We start from the raw sequence: 20,346 nt of genomic DNA, 5'->3' as shown, positions 1-20,346 counted from the left end.
TGGTACTGCAGGATAGAACTCAAGCATATAAAAGAGTTGAGTGGCAAAGAGCCAGATGGAGGAGTAAGGGGCCAAAGCCAAACCTTAAGGGACTTCAATGCCAGCTGAGGTATTTATACCAACAGTAATGAGGCACCATGAAATACTTTCAAAATGGCAAATTTTTAAAAGATCAATCTAGTCAAAGTGTGAAGAGAGGACTGAAGAGAAACAAGACTGGACACAAAGACCAGCTGGATGAATATCATTTAGGGTAATTTCAGGAGAAATTAGAGGGTTATTTGGATCCATCACTAAACCGCAGAGTCTGGCATCCCACCTAATATAGGATCATAATGGCTTTCCACTCTATATTTTCAATCTGTTCAGCATAGCCTCCCCATGGTTACCTCTATTCACTTCATCCTAGAATTCTCTTCAGCTGTCTCCAAGATGATACATAAAATCCATGTCTTTCTAAGTATTTGTCTATTGCTGAAAACTGAATAGATATGCAAGTACCAAGTGTCTACTGAAGTCCAGGGGTAGAGAGTCACAAAATACCAAGAGCTCACAACAGGGATAAGAGTATCTTACCATAAAGTGACATGTTGTCAGGACAATATCATTTATATCACAATTTTTGAAACTGCTAACTTCTTGTGCTTTGCCTAGTTTTTTGAAAAAACTAACTCCTGTGAGGTAAGCCTGATGAGTCAGATTACCTGTCTCATATTGTGTTGGTTTAGCTACATGAAGATACCAAAATCTATCAAGTACCTTCATGTCAGACTGTTCTTTTTTTTATTTTAAATTACTCTAAGATCCCCCAAAGCCACAACTATTCCTAAGAGAACCCTCATCTGGTAACAAATTACTGTGATTAAGGCAAGTGATAATGGTGACCTGCAGTAATGCAGTGAAAATGGGGAAGAAAATGATTTAAGGGGTAACAAAATAGGATGGCTACTTAGAGATGTATTAGATAAAGAAATAAGGAAGAGGCAGTGGCTCATTCATATGTCTGTTTATTCATTGTACAAATACTTACTAAGGACTGAAATAGGGGTGCTCAATTACTGAACCAGAAGCTGTGCTGATGCTTGGCATACAGTGGGTAGCTCAGTTGGTTAAGCATCCGATTTGGCTCAGGTCATGATCTTTGGCTCTGGCCATGATCTCAGAGTTCATGAGTTCAGTCCCACATGGGGCTCTGGGCTGAAGCTTAGAGGCTGTTTCACATTCTCTGTCTCCCTGTCTCTCTGCCCCGCCCCGTCTCACACTGTATCTCTCTGTCTCAAAATAAATGAATAAACTTAAAAAAAAATCTGGGAAAAGATATTTGCAAATGAAATATCAGACAAAGGGCTAGTATCCAAAATCTATAAAGAACTCACCAAACTCCACACCCGAAAAACAAATAATCCAGTGAAGAAATGGGCAAAAAACATAAATAGACACTTCTCTAAAGAAGACATCCGGATGGCCAACAGGCACATGAAAAGATGCTCAATGTTGCTCCTTATCAGGGAAATACAAATCAAAACCACGCTCAGACACCACTTCATGCCAGTCAGAGTGGCTAAAATGAACAAATCAGGAGACTATAGATGCTGGAGAGGATCTGGAGAAACAGGAACCCTCTTGCACTGTTGGTGGGAATACAAATTGGTGCAGCCGCTCTGGAAAGCAGTGTGGAGGTTCCTCAAAAAATTAAAAATAGACCCACCCTATGACCCAGCAATAGCATTGCTAGGAATTTACCCAAGGGATACAGGAGTACTGATGCATAGGGGCACTTGTACCCCAATGTTCATAGCAGCACTCTCAACAATAGCCAAATTATGGAAAGAGCCTAAATATCCATCAACTGATGCATGGATAAAGAAGATATGGTATATATATATACCATATATATATAATGGAATATTACTTGGCAATGAGAAAGAATGAAATCTGGCCATTTACAGCAACATGCATAGAACTGGAGAGTGTTATGCTAAGTGAAATAAGTCATACAGAGAAAGACAGATACCATATGTTTTCATTCTTATGTGGATCCTGAGAAACTTAACAGAAGACCATGGGGGAGGGGAAGGGGAAAAAAAAAAGTTAGAGAAGGAGAGAGCCAAACCATAAGAGATTCTTAAAAACTGAGAATAAACTGAGGGTTGATGGGGGTGGGAGGGAGGGGAAAGTGGGTGATGGGCATTGAGGAGGGCACCTTTTGGGATGAGCACTGGGTGTTGTATGGAAACCAATTTGACAATAAATTTCGTGTTAAATAAATAAATAATGATATGATTATTAAAAAAAGAATATCTAATGTTGCTGAAGGGGAAAAATGATGCACAGTTAACAAAGTTAATGTTTTGTGCAATTAGATAAATAGTGATATCATTTGCTAAGAGGTGGAACAAAAGAGGTGGAGCAGATTTGGGACATGTTGAGTTGGTTCCACAGTGCAACTCATGAACACTTTATCCCCAAGCCTGTTATTGGGAATGTCCCTAACAGTTTGCATTAAGCTCTGTATTTATTTGGCGTAACTAAAAAGTGAACTGCTAGATGTCATTTGTTTGCCTTTAGAAGTTCAGAAGAAACATACAGGAATAAGCCTGTCAGATGGAAAAGCCCGAATAAGAAGGAATCAGAAAGTTTTAGTTGGTTGACAGGGAAGGAGAAGTTAGAAAAGTGAGCAAAAGAAACAAGAAAAAAAATTAACATTTTTTGAGTATTTACTAGGTAAGAGACACTGCTAAGTGCTTTCTATTTTTAATTAAGTCATCGAGGGGGAAATACAATAAATTTTTTACAAAATAGATAATAACTAGAACTCAGTGAAATTGTTCAGTTGGTTAATGACACAAAGGTGGTAAGTGAGGAAACAGGCATTTGCATCAAGGTCTATCTGACTCCAAATCCTGGGCTCATATTGTTATATGTTGCTGCCCAGTGTTACTAATAGTGACAATGACAGAACTCAGCCATGTGGGTAGAGAATTTGGAAGATTCCTGGGGACAGTATATGGATACAGTTGGGACAGACTTACATGCTGCTGACTGCCTTCATCCCCAGCCTCCCCCTTTGGCACCTTCCCTGGGTATTATGCTCACCACTCCCACCCTTACCACCTACTTTTCATCATTCTCTCCTCTAGTGTCACACACCTACCTGCTCTGTGCCCCATCTCTTCAGACCCTCTGAGTAGTCTTATGCTAGAATCAGGACTCATTAGCAAACTAGATGGATGATGGTAGCTAAATTATCTCAATATTGTGAGCTTTCATTATCTCAGGTAATTATTCCTACCTCGTGCCATTTGAAAATTTATCCATAAAATTATCCAATATTCTTATTGCCATACAGAAAATATGCAATACATGTTTCAGTGTGAAAATGTCAGAGAACATATGGCTAAATTTAATGATTTGGTCCATGTTAATATACGAGGAAAAGACTAATCAGGTCTCTCCATCTTAGGTAAAATTCATGTTTTTCATGTCACATATCTCTAACTCAATAGAAAGCAGCCATTTAAGGGGAAAGGTCATAATTGATAATTTATGTGTGTTCTCATAATAGCTAATAATTCACTGTGAAAACAGTGTATTTTGATTTATATTGAAAAACAACTTCTGGGGAGTTCTTTTGGTCCAAAGTTATTGTATATATTCTGACCAGATGTGAAAGGAGGACTAAAGTTGGTAAACTCTGAGAAAATATAATTGGTGGAGACCAAGCAGCTCCTCTCAGGCTCATAAAGTAGCAATAAGAAGACATCTTAACAATGCCCTAGACTTTGGAGGAGTCTTGTGAAGGTAGTCACAGATGCTGAAACACAGTCTTAATTGCATCGAGTGTCTCTGGGCATTGATTTGGCAACATGGGCTTCTCTTTTGGCTTCGGAGGGGAAGGGTGTCATTTAGATGGCTTTCCTTTTAGAATCTGTAAAAAAAAAACATTCTGATGGAGGTTATACAAAATGCCTCAAATCATCTGCAGAATTACAATAACCTTTGTTAGAATGAGGCACTGTATTTGGTTTTGAGTTATCCAATAAGCTTGAAGAATCTTTTTTTTCTTCCTTTCTAACTTAATAAATGGCCTTCAAAAGGCAGTTTGGCAAATTACCATGATGCTAGGCCATTTTAGAAAGATTAGGCAGGAGCACTCACAGCTGTGTATTTACCAAATCAAAAAATAATGCAAGTTGTCCTACATGTACAGTGACTAAATTTACTGAAAAACCATCCTTAGACAAATGCTAAATTGCTCTCTGGATGTTTGAAGACTGTAAATAGCCTACCTGGAGTTTATATAAGTGACTTGGACTGGGAATGGAAAACGCTTCCCATCATTTCAATAAAGTGCAATTAGAATCTCAAGGAAAAGAAAGTTAAATATCTGTTTAAGATGACCATATAATCAATATGTAGAAAATCAGTTATAACTGTTCCTTAACACTTTGAAACTGATTTAATTTTTAAAATTTGGAATGGCACACTTTTTAAATGTCAAATCACTGGTAAAGAGAGGTTTTCAACTGTAACTGCAGGAAATCATCTGTGTGCTATGCAAAATGAAAAGCAAATTGTGTAATTGTGTCCATGAGTTGTTTGAGAGGATGGCAATGTGAGATTGAAGAAGACAGAAATCTGGGTACTGTCTCCTACTGTACGTAAGTGTTCCCCTTGCCAAACAGAGATTTATCACTACACAGAGAGAACCTCTTTCAGAAAAATAAGAAAATAAAAAATAAGCCGCCATTTGAATTTATCTGGAAACTACATTTGCTACATAGAAAATGTTTAGTCTCATTTGTATATTTATTCATCACTCTTCACATGTAGTTTTGATTCTAATCTGACCATAAACTTTACAAACCGAACTTCTGTGCTGATTAAAAGTAACGACAGTGTGTTTATTAAAGTCAGCAAATCCGTGATTCAAAAAGACACCTTACTAAAGGGTCAGGATTTTATATTAAGAAAGAATGTCTGAAAGCATGGAAGAAATGCTACTCTTTGGGTAAAGATATTCTATTGCTGTGAAAATCAGACATTAATAATTCATTTTTCATAGAATCTGTACTTCTGGCTCTTGGAAAGGCATAATAGTTTGAAAGGCCTACCAGGGTGAGAAGGAGCATATTGTGCCTATCTGAGGCACACTTTAAAGTTAACTGACCCCTCTGTATTACGGTGCAGAAAGCAACCCTTGAAACATGGAACAAAATTTCTTCCTATTTAAAATCATTCTGAATTAATGTTGTCTATAACCTCCAACTTTGGAAGAGCCCGTATGGAATGAATAAAATAAATCAGACAGAAGGGTTTAAAGAGTATACTTCAGGAACTGTGTAAAAGAAAAAGGAAAGACTTTAAGAGTGTTCCATCAGTTGGTTCCAATTATTAAACCTTCAAAGATATAAATTAATTATCATGATAGGCGTGAGGGCCCAGAGATGAATTAGACCGAGTCTCTGGCCTGGAAAAGCTCACCATCTGGTAGAGGGGACAATCACTAAGACTTCATTATGGCTAGTAGTCTAAGGATGGAGATAGGTTCAGGGTATTATTTGAACAAAAAAGGCAGGAAGTTATTCCGACTTGCCAAGGCCAGGAAAAGATGGCGTCTGAGCGGAGTCTAAGGGCAATGACTAGGAATTCATCAGGAAATGTTGGTGTGTTCTGGGAAAAGATTGGCATTGAAAAAGATGGTCCATGACTATGTAAGCAAAGCCACTGAAAGAGAAAGCAGCGATGTACTGAGGAAACGAAAGGTGCTGGGACAGCATAAAATATCAAGTAGGAGATGAATGGAGTCATCCATTCTTAATGGAGTTATCCATTCATCTTCTTAAAGAAGATGTTAAGAAAGAAACAGATGTTGGAAAATTTTATACACCATGCTAAGGAGCTCAGATTCTATTCTTTAAGAATGGGAATCCCCTGCATATGAGCAGGTGAGTGATACGCTTCCAGCAAAGAAGTAGCAAAAAATAAGATACCATGTTTGGCAAGATATATTATTAGTATATCAAAATACAGTTCATATTTCAGTAAGCCTCAGCTTACCGACCAATATTTATGGATAACATTTAAGTTACCGACCAATATTTATGGAATAAATGTTGCCTAACACTTATTCTGTGCATGTAAATCTGTGGGGCAAAACAAATAAAACCATTAAGTAAACATTTAAGACAATATATAATTTGTACATAATTTTTAAAAATTCTATTAAGATAGTAAATGTGAATTCCAAAAAAGGCGTGTCCCAAAAAAGGAGTTTAGACTTCAGAGCAATTGGAAAAATCTAGCCTGGAAATTAAATTGAACTTAAATTGTACAAACCTATAAATCTCTCTATTTTGTTTCTCCATTTCTGTTAGCATGATGTGATGCCCACCAAATATTGTCTTTGCCCCCCTATGTTTCTCAGCCCCCTTGCCATTAGGGAAGGCCATGTGACTAGTGCTGCCAAGGAGGACAAGGCAGTAGTGATGCAGGCCACTTTCTGGCTCAAGCAATGGAAAGTTTGGGCGGGGGGGTGGATTTCTAAGTTCTTTTTTGTCCTGCCGTGGAGTCTGACAATGTGTCAGGAGGGTGAGCCTCCATCACTCTGGGTTTGTGAGTGCCTGCATGGAGCAGAGCCCTTCACCCTGATACCACCAAAGAAACGTGTGTGTCCCATAAGTCAGAATAAATCTAGACTGCCCAGATGGTTACTCCGTTCTTTCTTATGCTTTCCCCTACTGCTGTATGTCTTGCATAAAACCTCCAGAAGGATCTAATGCTGTCCTTTTTTTCTGCATAACAATATTTTCTTTGTTGGTGCCACTACTTTCAGAAAATAGAAGACATAATAAAAACAACAACCACCAAAGGGCAAAGACAGAAATGCCACAACTGAACAAAACTTTAGGAAAATATTCAAGAAAACAGATCAGGATTCTAACTGTAGTTCTATCTGGGAAGGACTTGGGTGATTGTTTCATCTTACTTTAATTGGTTTTCCAATTTTTCTAAAATAAGCCTGCATTATTTTTATAATAAAAATAAGCCCTTTTAAAATTAAATTTAAAAAAATGATTTGGAGCATTGCCAGAAATTGGTTCCCATGAACGCCAAACATAAATGAAGTAGAAAAAAAAAAAAAAGCAGATGAGAGTCACCTGACATTTTTAGACTCTAAACATATGTGTGCATTCTTATTTTCAAGGCTATCCCCATACATACAATTCTTTTCTCCTCTATTCTTTAAAAATATGATCCATGGGGGAGGGGAAGGAAAAAAAAAAAAAAAAAGAGGTTAGAGTGGGAGAGAGCCAAAGCATAAGAGACTGTTAAAAACTGAGAACAAATTGAGGGTTGATGGGGGGTGGGAGGGAGGGCAGGGTGGGAGGGAGGGCAGGGTGGGTGATGGGTATTGAGGAGGGCACCTTTTGGGATGAGCACTGGGTGTTGTATGGAAACCAATTTGACAGTAAATTTCATATATTAAAAAATAAAAAATAAAAAATAAAAAATAAATAAATAAAAATAAAAAAAAATATGATCCAATACAATGTTATAATATCAAGTTATAATTATTTTATCGTTTAAATTAAAATATTTAACCTGTTTCTTAGAACTAAGGTTTACTTAGATACTGTGCTGCCTAAATTGTGTTTGAATACACTGAGAAGTAAAACATTACTCTTATTCATTTATTTGCTTCATTTTGCCTTTCTTCAGTAAATTTTCCAAATATGGCACTCAAAAACATTCCGGTAAAACCTTATATTTAATTAGAAAGCTTTGATATTTAAATTATCTGCTGCTTTTTTAGAAGCTAATATTCAAGGAAAAACATCTATTACATCTATTTTTACCTACAGATTTAGCATTTGAACATATTTGTTGAATTTTTAAGTGGTTTTGTTTTACTAAGTTTTGCAGATATGATGAAAATATTGTGGAAAAATTAAATTAGTATACAAGGTTATGATGGAAAGTTGATTGCTTACCTGTTAAGATATTCTAATTAAACCTTTTGCAATTTAATTCCCCATAACTTAAATTTACAGATTTCAGTTTGAATTAATAGCTTACTAAAACAGAAAACAATATGTGTAGAGAAAAATTTTTAGCATATTTAAGATCTCAAGGATCTGGAGTTGATTAAAGTAACAGTATCTTGGCTGAAAATGCGAAAGATATTTATAGCCAACACAATGTGCATAATATTTTAAATATAACTTTGATATACATCCTTTCTATTCTTTAATTTCATAAGTTACCTAGAACTTCAGGTGTTTAAGACCTTGATTCTCAAAACTGGCTGGGGCGGGAACCAGTCTGTAATTTAAAAATAAAGCAACACCTTGCCCAGAGCTCTGATTTTTTTCCACAATATTTCATAATTTTTCCCCAATAACATTAAAGCAGGACATGTGATGCTTGTGTTTACTAAAATAGAGCATGTGTTTCAAATGACATTGTGAAATCCTGCTTTACATTCTTAAATAAAATTCTACCTTATAATAAGTCAGTGAGATTGAGTAACATCCTAGACCACAGTATGTCTACTAGAAATGAGAGTCTGAGAAGTAGAAGTACATTTATAAGGTCATGCAAAATCTAGACCAGAGCCACCCTGAGTGAAATTATCTAGATGTTTCAGAAACAGAGATCATATACAAGGGCTGTCACCATTGCCTGGTTATTGTTGATTATCTCATTTATGTTTTATCATTGTTACCAAAAGAACCAAAATGTATGTTAAAAGTGTGTGTTAAAAAGTGTTTGTTTCAAAGCCTCTCTATTTCTCTATTTTAAATGATTTCACAGAGGAAAATGCATGGCCCACAGCATTTCTAGTGAAAGCCCTCGATTGTACCATCACTCAACATTTTAGCAGATACCTGTCGTGGACTAGACACACTAAGTAAGAGAGGGGCAAAGGAGGAAGGATGCTGCCACAGAAACAGTCTTAAGCCTCTACATTATCTTTTCCATCCATCTACTCCCACTCCTTTACAGATTATGAGCTCAGGAGTCCTCCTTTCTCCATTTATTATCTCTGTGGCTTTCGTTAAATCACTCGACCTCTCTGAACCTTGTAAAATTGTAGTAACAGTATCTATGTCATATTCCTATGTGTGAATTAAAATGAGATTATACAATTAAATTGCTTAGAACAGGGCTTGGCACATATGAGCACTCAATGTTTGTTAATATCATCATTAGTAGTACTATTAATTTTAATGTTATCAAGGCACACACTTCTTTGTTTCCATTAGCCACTTCATGCTATCTTTCATTCTACCATCTTTTATATATTTTTTTAATTTTTATTTATTTTGAGAAAGAGATAGAGAGCAAGCGAGGGGGTGGGGGCAAAGAGAGAGGGAGACAGAATCCCAAGAAGTCGCCACGCTGTCAGCGCAGAGTCATGCGAGGCTTGAACTCACAAACCTTGAGATCATGACCTGAGCCGAAATCAAGAGTCAACCGACTAGGCCATCCAGGCACCCCTCAACCATATTTTATTTTGTCCTTAACCATGTGCTGTGTAAATGTTTATATCCATTTTGGAGTCATGATGATCGGTAAGACATACAACAGTCCCTACATGGCCTATACTCCTTTAACCACCCATTTTCTCATGAGGAGTAATCATTTCATCAATTGGGTATTCTTTATCATTCTCTCTCTCCAAATATCCCAAGTTATGAATTAGTTTTACTGTACACTTTGATCCCTTGGAAGGAAACACCACAGACAAGCACTGTGGATGGTGCCTTTGAGAATTATGGTTTCCAGCTGCCTATTAGTCATCGGCATCTATTTCAAAGATTGACCACTTCACTTAAGGTATCTGCCATATTCCTGCCCCTTCACTCTCAGCAAATGGTCTTGCCTATTTCATGGAAGAAATAATAGAAAACATTAGATAATACTCTGACCATCCTTTCCAAACAAAAAACCGATTACCTGTGTCTACCCACATCTTTTTCACTTTCCCACTATCTTGGAAAGAGAGAGCACCTCCCCATCAAAACCAGTGCTGTTTTCTGAGCTTCAGAGGTCAGCCTTTCCCATCCTTTCCTAGACCTCGTGGAAAAATATTACTTTCATATCTCTAAAATGTATGATACCTTTAAACTCCATTTCCTATTTCCCCTTCAAGATTCATTCTCCCAAATACTGGTCTAACTTGCTTCTTCCATTTATACCCAAGATACTTGAAGGAAGTTTCAAATTTGCCTTATCTTTCATACTCACTCAACCCTCTGCAGTCAGGCTTCATATCATACTGCTTTCCGTGAAACTTCTAATCACCATCTTCAATGGGGTGGGTATGGGAAGTCAATTACTTACATTTGCTACTGGTGATGACTTTTTATCCTTACCTCCTCCTGCTCGTGAAATGTTACTCATTGCTGATTTCTACCCTGCCACTTCCACAGCCTGATCTCACTTGTGTCTCTGCTCCTTAAACCTATGCTTTCTGGGTTCCTCAGATCCTTTTTGCACTCTAAAAATTTTCCCAACACAGTTTGCACACTGTGTACTTTCCACATTCACTGCTTTATTATCCATCTGCCTTGAGTTGGGCACAATCAAGGCTACCTTCCAGCACTTACTCACATTATGATGCCACTTCCGGAGGTGAACTCTGGTCAATTTTCAGTAAACCAGGGCTGTTTGAAGCATATGCCTGGATAGGTCACCTTATTAGAAAAGAAATGTATAGCCGATTTACCTTGCCTTAAACATACACTCTACTTGTAAGCTTCTGCTAAATGCTTGAAGAGAAACTACTAGTATAGAGTAGAGGACACAAAAGGCATTTCCTTTACATACATACACAGGGTAAGATTTGATCACACATAAGCATTCAGAGTTCAGTGATTTCAAGGCTCCAAATAAATGCCTAATTTTTCTCGGCAAATAAAATTGAATCATTAAATTATCATACTGGTGTAGGGCATTTGTAATGGAAGGGAAGAGAACCGTCTATTTATTTTTCCCCCTCAAGGCCATATTATATTTGAATGTTTCCTGCTTAATAGCTGCACCTGCTGGTGAGGACAAAAGATACACTATAACTTGATTTTGTAAATAACTTACTGCAATAGGCCGAGACTTTGTGCCTTACCTAATGGGCACGTTGCCTCCTTCTCCTTTGATTGTGTTCCTTTTTTATATCATTTAAAAAGAAAAGGCTTGTCCTGTTGTGTGTACTAGCTTAAATCTGTTTTTGTTACTGCTGGAAATTATTTCTGTTGTCATCTCAACCATTGTCAGCCAACTGTCAGTAAGGTTTGTTTTCAGAATTTAGGGTGAGTTTGCTAAGTGAAACTGTCAACCTGCTCAAATACACAGTCAACTCTATTATTTGCAGTGTTAAAGAAATATAGTCATTCCTTTAGCAAAGTTTGTCTAGGAATAAAAGGAACACAGTTTCAGAAATGAATAAAAAACAGGAATAATTTGTGATCAACCTAATTTTAGATACATTTTAAATACATCTTTGCGGGAATACAATTTAAAGCAATTCTTTGATGTTTAACATGAGAGGAATCCAGGATGGAAAAAATTTTTAAAATACTTAGAAAATATGAATGACACATAACATTTTTTTTTCTTAAAACACTAGTATTGGGACCCAGAGCCTGGAGAGTACATTTTATATCCTTACGTTACCGTAAGTACTCAGTTTAAAGACCTGAAGAATCATGTGGCTCGTCAGACGTATGGCGAAAGGGTCCTTACCATTCTTAAATGATAAAATACCATTTATTTTGCATTAGTTTTCTTGAGTGAATCCTGCATTCTTTTGTTCCTTGTGTTCATAGTTAAAACCACTATAATAATTGCTTTATGTCATTTATTTTTCTGTTTCAAAAAATGACACATGTTGGCTCTAAACAACGAAAAATGGATTGTGAAAGCTAAAATTACCTCTTTTTTTTTATTGCCTTTAAATTGATCCCTTAAGTTGGGGCTGAGGGAGTTGATAGAATCCATGTATGGAAAGTTGGCTAGAGTGCATGCCTGGATAAGACGTAGCTACCGTGGTCTGGCTGGCAAGCATACATCCCAGGTACCCAGCATCTAGTTAGTGAGATCGTACTCTACATGCCACACATAAGCGTGCACACTCACAGGTGTATCATACGCATGAATGTGCATACAGAGGGAAGATCAAATCTCAGGAACCATTGCTATAAGACTCAGTCTTTGGCTTTTGCTTACTTCCTAATAATTCATTTTCACCATTATGGCTAAATCTCAAAGATATCATCATGATTGTCATGGGGCCTAGGCACTTTTGTCTTCACAAGCCCCTTCCCCCTTCCTTCATAAAACAAATCATTAAGTTATAAATTATGATTGCATGGGTATAAAGACAAACTTATTAATATGATATAATAAAACATTTTTTGAGCTAAAAGGTTTTTTATTTCCTTCTAATCAAAAGATAAATAAAACATGTTTGTGGGTATCAAAGTATCGTGAGCCCCAGGTATTGTGCCTACTGCGTCTAACGAATAAAGGAGCCCTGGATACCTATGAGTTCAGTGCTTATTTACTGCCAAATTTATCACTCTTACCTTGGCCGCTCACTTAAACCCCTGGATTGAGAAATTCCAATAACAACTTTCTATTTACTCATATAATGTTACCTGAGATTCAAAACCAAATTTGTAATTAGCCACAAATTAGATCCACCTCCAACTTACATATTTCCATCATTGCTCTCATCTTTTCCCATTCTTTCAAAAATAGGAACTCAGGGAGTGCCTGGGTGGCTCAGTGGGTTAAGCAGCTGACTCTTGATGTAGGCTCAGGTTTCACAGTTGTGGGATCGAACCCTGTGTGGGCTTCTCGCTGAGCATGGAGCCTGCTTAAGATTCTCTCTCCTCTTCCCCTCCCCTGCTCATGTGCTCTCTCGCTGTGTCTCTCTGTCTCTCTCTTTAAAACAATAAAAAAAAATAATTTAAAAAATAATAGGAACTCAGGAGTACTCCTGACTCTGCTTTTCCTCATATTTTATATTGAGCATTCAATTTGAATGAGCTATCTTTTCTGCCCTCTGCGTGCAATCCCCACCACCACCCTTTACAAGAGGTTCAACACTTCCCATATGAGCTTCAGCACAAGATTTCTAAAGGGTTTTCTAACCTTCTAACTATTATAGTTATTCTGTACATTAAGGCTGGATTAATTCCCCTAAAATACGTATCATGGAATCATTGTTCTTTGCAAGAATGTCTAGTGTAAATAATATAAAAACTAAAAATTTCTAATTTATGACCCTATTTATAACCTGATATCATCAACGTATTTCTCTCAACCCCCCAGATGAAGTCTTCATAGGCCTGTGGTATGCTCCTTGACATCCTCCACACAAATCACACTCATCTCCAACTTGTCCCCTTCTGTTGAGCTGTTCTCTCCCCTCATTCACCACCAAAAACTTCTCCACAGTTTCAGATAGATCCAGATTTAGTTCTATGTCCACCAGATGGTCCCTCCAAGTACTCCATTTAATAAGATCTCATCCTTCTCTAACTCCTAGCCATTTTCAAGGTATACTATTAATACTTACACTAGCCCTCTCTTGTATATATCTACTCACTTCCTAAATGTCATGTTCATCACATGTTTTGTGCATTTCCACAGTGTTTATAATGGTACTAGTTATAATGACAAAGGAGTTAATATTTATTAGTACCTTGATTAAAACATTTTAATTAAATTTTTTAAATAGTGATATCCAAAATGCTTGTAGGCTATAAAATTACCATAATAAGTAAAATAGAAATAATACTGCTAGCATTTTTTAAAAATCCATTTCTTATAAACGCAGAGGTTTTTTTTATCATTTGCAGTGATTGTGTGCTGGTATCATATAACAAGGAACCCAGAATTTATCAATTATATTTGATAGAAACTCAACTCAAACTATTTTAAGGTTGCCTCATATTCAACCTTTCCACAAATATTTGATGAACAGCTCTTAAATGCCAACCTGTTGTATATTGTGCTGGGAACCTGGAGACGAATAAGAAGTCCTCTTCTTTCACACTTAGAGAGTTGACACTCTAGTGGAAGGAGACACACAATGCCAAGTCGTACTAAGTTCTGTGAAGGAAATAAAATGGACTAAGGTCACAAATAGCAAGTGGGAAGTATAGGAACTCATTTAGACTTAATGATCATGTAAGTTCCTTCTAGACAACTCAAATGAGGTCTAAATGACAAAAATGAGGTGGGCAGAGGAAAAGCATAAGAATATCTGAGGAAAAGAAAGTATACCTTGAGGGAAGCAGAAGTGTGAAGTCCTTGAGGCAGGAATAAGCTTGACATGATAGAGAATCAGAAATATCAGACTATGCTGAGATCATGTGTCTACTCTTTGATATTGCTTTGAGAGTTGGGATATTCTTATTGACCACCAAGTACCATGTGCCCACTGTTGTGAGAGGGAACAGCTCTATCAGAACCACAGCAGTGAGGAGAGTCTTCAGAGGAGGAAAGAAGGCAAGAGAAGCAAAAGAACAAATGGCCCCACACATTTTGAAAAATCAATCTAATAAGAACCAGTGAACTCTGGGTTCAGGATTACACATATAAAATAGACACTCAACTTCAGAAATCTTTTATTTACATGCCTATGTTTCATTCAGACTTTTGTAAAAATTTGAAAGTTATTCTTCATGGAAATTTGATAATTAGTCACTTTATTAGTAATCTTGTTGTCTTTCCAGAAGAATAATACATTAAAAGTTTTATTACTTATCTTCTGATTCCAGTTCTGTTTAGTACATTATGCTGGAGGAACTACAGTGGCCACCCCTTATCTGTGAGGAGATATATTCTAAGACCCCCAGTGGATGCCTGAAACCATGGATAGTACCAAATCCTATATACACTATGCTTTCTTCCTATACATACATACCTATGACAAAGTTTAATTTGTAAGTTCACCACCATAAGAGATTAACAAAATAACTGTTAGTAAAACAGAATAATTATAACAATATACTATGATAAAATGTATGCCAATGCAGTCCCTCACTCAACCTGTCTCATTGTACTCACCTTTCTTTTTCTTGTAATGATATGGGATGATAAAAGACTTGCGTGATGACACGAAGCGAGGTGAATGATGTAGACATTGTGGCGTAGTGTTAGGCTACTACTGACCTCATGATGATGTGTCACAAGGAGGACCATCTACTTCTGGACCACAGTTGACCAGGGGTAACGAAACCACAGAAAGTGAAACTGTGGAAGGCAATACCACGAATAAGGGGATCTGCTGTATTTATATTCTAACCTTGGAGTTTTCCTGTGCATAGAAAAATGATGTGTAAATTCCTCTGTTACTGATGAAGCCTAGTGCAGTGGGTAAGAGGTCAGAATGTAGAGGTAGACATTGTGTCTTGTTCTGCCGCTTTATGTCGGCGACTCTTTGCCTTACTTGGTCCTCTCATCCTTAAATAGGGGAAATAATAATATTTACCTTATAATGTTTGTTGTGAAGATTAAGTAGAAAAATATACACAAAGAACTTAGAGCAATATGTGACACATAGTTAAGATTCAATAAATATTAATTACTATTATAATGGTTACTGATTTGAAAAATCACTAGAAAATGTAAAGCTTCATATAAAATGGAAATCTCCAACGAAATGCTATAAAATAATGGGATTGTTTTGAGGTGACTAATATTATAGTGTTCTAATGTATTTTCCTTTTAAGTTTATTTATTTATTTTGAGAGAGTATGCACAAGTGGGGAAGGGGCAGAGAAAGAGAATCCCAAGCAGGCTACGACTGTCAGCGTGGAGCCCGATGTGGGGCTCAAACTCATGAACTGTGAGATTGTGACCTGAGCCGAAACCAAGAGTCGGATGCTTAACAGACTGAGCCATCCAGGTGCTCCCTAATATATTTTCACTTTTTATAAACCAATAAAAACAGATTAAACTGCAACTACAATATCCAAAATCATTACTGTGGTGAAAATAAAATATAGAATAATATTTAGCTGGTTTAAACCACATACAAACAATTGCAACTGAGGTTCAAACCTGAAGTATGAATGAGAAGTTTAATATTGCATGTGGTATTACACACGGTAATTTAGAAAATGGTTCTAACGCTTCTAAACCAAAATGAAGAAACACACACACACGACAGAATGTGAATGGTGCTGTGTATTACAAGTATAAAAAGAAAGAAGTTAAAAATGTGTTACGATGCAATGAAATGTATTTTATTAGAAAACTGTACGTTGTCAATTCTACCATTACACCAGGTGTTTTGGTCTCTTTTATGAGTTTATTGGGATTTCTTTTTATCTAAAAACAGATAACGTTTTAAGACTATGTGTGACACACTAATAATGCCTTGACCATATTCTTTCAGTACACTCTGTTAAAATATTTAACCAGTATTGGCCCAATAAAAGAGAGAATCTTATAATAGACTAAGCAAATTTCTTTCCTTAGAAAGCTTTAATACAAATGCTTACAACATTTGACTTATTCTTGTGAGAACATCATTTCTCAGTTTCTTCAGTTGATTCATTCATTCATTTGTTCCTCTACAGCCTTAAAACATACCAATTCATTTGGTACTCAATAGATCTTGAAAGAATAAATGAGGAAAAGAATGTATGAAAGTGAATAAAAATAATTTTAATGTAGTAAGATCACTGGCTAATTCCTATTCTGATTACTATATAAAAAGAGAGAAGAGTGAAGAGGAAATGAATATTAAGGGCTTACTATGTCACTTGCTTTAGGTATATATTGTATCATGTTTCGTCTCCTGTGTGGCTTGTCAAGTTGGCATCACCACCCCCATTTTCAGATGAGAAAATCAAGGCCTGGACAAAACGTATTGCCAAAGCCCACAGCTAATTTATGGTTGTGCCACTGTTCACATCTGAGTCTGTACAGAACAAAATCCATTTCTGTTACACCACATTGTGCTGTTTCCTTGTAATTAATGACATTAGGTGTTCATGTCACTATTTCCCCATCAATCTTCACTTTCAACATCGCTTACAATATGTAAGAGACTAAATACATACGTAAAAATTTTTTTCTGTGAGTTTCTGCCTTTTTATACTTAAAAACCAGACCACTAAAGAAATAAGTCTTTTGTACCAGTAAAAATTGTCTCCAATCCTTTTTTTATTTCAAATTTAATTTTTAATATTTCCTTCTTATGCCCTGTTATCTGTCCCTCAACTCCTCTTCTCCAACTCAATAAATAAATAAATAAATAAATAAATAACACACAAACAAAAAAATCAGGTTTACAGTAATGCCTAGGATCCTTGACTTTTTACTAATATTGACAAGGCACAGAATTGAACTTTAAATTTGTGTTTCCAAATAAACATCTAGTTATAAGGACTACATTGAAAGGAAACTAATGAAATTCTAAGCTGCTCTGGGGTGGCTGTTTTATTCTGATCGGTGGTAGATTGCACTATTGACCAAATGTCAGACACGGAGCGATACAATGATTGAATAAAAGTGTATACATAATCGGAGCAGAGAACTTTGCCAGGACCAGCTTTGTCGCCTTTCTCATAATACTAAAGGAAATTCTTTTTTTTTTTTTTTCTCCTCTCTGAGTGCAAATAAATTTTTTTCTTTCTGGGCCCCCTCCTCCTTTTATTGGTGCCCCCAGATAAAATAATGCAAGATGCCTTAGCCAGAGACGCTGATGAAATATTTTCAGCCTAGATATTAATCTGTTATCAGTTCTGTAGGTGTGAAATGTGATGAAGATGACAGAGAATCATGCTCTGCAGGCCTCAAGTAATTTGCACCAAAGATATTTAGATCTATCTTTGGACACTGCAGATCAGTTATTATGGGAGGGGAAAAGCCCTTGGGGAGTCTACCTTGAAACATATTTCAAATGCCAGGGGAGTTGCATGAAAATTGGGTAATGAATGAAACTCTGATTGCAGAAAAATCACTTTGGAATGTGACTGCTGCAGCACAATGTTGCTGTGTGTAAACCTTAAATGCTGAATGCCATGGACTGAGTCGTGTGGATTCTGTGATGCATTCTGGTCCCACTTTCTATCTTCACTCTTCTTGCACCATTCAGTTGGGGATGAATAAATATTTGTCATACAACCTGATGGTTATATTTTTTCCTTTAATTGAAAAAATGACCGCAGTGTATTCATAATATATGAGAGCCTGTAGACAGCTTATGATAAGTTCGCCAAAGAAATTTTATCTTCTTTATCCCTATACCTCTGCATAAATCAAACGTTGTTTCTTAAACTCCAAAAGGTATTTCTGAGTGCTTCTAAATGAAACTAAACCAAGTTCTAGACAAGACTGGGCTTCTCATTCTAATAATCAAAATGGGATCAAGAGACATTAAAAATACTTCTTTCTAGAAAACTTATCTGAAATAGCCAGGAGTGGTTTACAATGGTAATCTGCCTGATGGGGATGGCGGTGTACTCATTCCTACTTTTAATTTAGAAATTTAGCTTGAGACAAACAACCCATGGTCGCTTATGTCACATAGGCCCTTACCATGAGTAGAAGTATGGAATCAGAAATCCTAATGTAACTGTGCAGACATGTCACATTAATTTAAGTTATGTCTAGATAACTTAGACATATGTTATGTCTAGGTAACTTAATTATGTCTAGATACTCTCAATAAACTTAGCAAATTCTGATGTTAAGAGTGAAATTGAAAATATGTTTAATAATGGAAATAGGGAAATATTTTTCTATAAGGTCTTTTTCTATAAGGTCTCAAAACTGTCTCTTTTCTTAAAGTCTTCCCTGAGTGAAACAGGTAATTGTACTCCATTTAAATATGTACATATTTTTCTCACAACCCCTAAGAGAATTTCTTTAAGTATTTATTTGTGGGGTGCCTGGTGGCTCAGTTGGTTAAGCGTCTGACTCTTCATTTCGGCTCAGATCATGGTCTCACGGTTCATGAGTCTGAGCCCCACACTGGGTTTCGAGCTGACAGTACAGAGCCTGCTTGGGATTTTCTCTCTCCCTCTCTCTCTGTCCCTCCTCCACTCACTCTGTCTCTCTCTCAAAATAAATAAACAAACTTAATTATAAAATTTTTAAATATTTGTTTGCATGACTGTTTATGTTTTTTAGAGTATAACCTGTATGGGGACAGAGAGTGTGTCCTCACCAGTGACTGGCACATAATAAACGCCTAACAAGTGTTTGTAGAATGAGCACACTAAGGAAGGGAAGAAAGAATGTATGAGTTAAAGCAAATGGGGTATTATGTAGGAAAATCACCAGTGAAAAGGAAAAGGACGCTTTTGGCAGAGACGGTGGGGTGGGATGGGACTTTTTCTCACATGTTAGAAATGTCAAAATTGGAAACAGAAGAAAACAGGGGAGTGATTCTAAAATAACTTTCGTCTGCTGTGGAATCAAAGCGTGGAATAAAAAGGGCCAAAAGTAGAAATAATGTATTCTGTTTACCTGCACCAGAAGGTTATCTACCAAGTGACATCAGAATTAAAGAAATTTACTCTAGGTTTTTGGGGTATAAAAACCAGTTGGATTCTAGTAAATTAATTTCATAATGAAGCCACTTTGACCCTGGAAGTTTCGATCCAAGTCACTTCATTCCAGTTTTCAAAATGGTGCACAGTTGGCTCCCAGCCACACCGGTGGCACCAGTCTTCTCCAGTCTTATTTCAGAGCAGTTAAGTTTGGCATTACCTTACCCCAAATATGTTTCCCAGTTAGATCTAGTGAGTATCATGTATTTCAAAGCTATAGTGCACCTCAGTGGAAAAACCTCAGCTCCACAATAAATTTTCAGATTCCTCAGAAAAAGGAAGCTCATTGCTAAATGACCCATTTTAAAAATGGAAGTTTGACACCACTAGCCTATGTTCTATTTTCTTTTCTCTCTTTGTTGCTCTGCTCTTGACAATTTCAGATATGTAAAATTTGGTAAGAACCTCTGTCTTGTGATTGGGCCCTTCCATTATATACCACTGTCTAGAAGTGAGTGCACATGTACTTCGATACCGGAAAGAAAAATTCTGATCATGAAAACACAAGCAATGTGAAGATAAACATGAATGTTTGTGTTTAGTCCCCTGTAGAATCAGTCTTAAATAGGCCATCCAGAAATTCATTCTATATCTAGATTCTCTCATGCCTTTAACCATTTTAGCCCTTGCTCTTGTATCTCTTTCAAATCCTAGCAGGAGCCCTCAGGGACCAGATGATATCACTCCTGGATATCCCGTGGCAGGCAGAAATAGATCCTTCCTTACCTTGAGAGTAGTAGGTTTGGGTCTTCCACAGGGTTCA

Source organism: Panthera uncia, chromosome B4, assembly GCF_023721935.1.
Source record: "Panthera uncia isolate 11264 chromosome B4, Puncia_PCG_1.0, whole genome shotgun sequence".
NCBI classification, from domain to species: domain Eukaryota; kingdom Metazoa; phylum Chordata; class Mammalia; order Carnivora; family Felidae; genus Panthera; species Panthera uncia.
Note: the sequence above shows the minus strand (reverse complement) of the source record.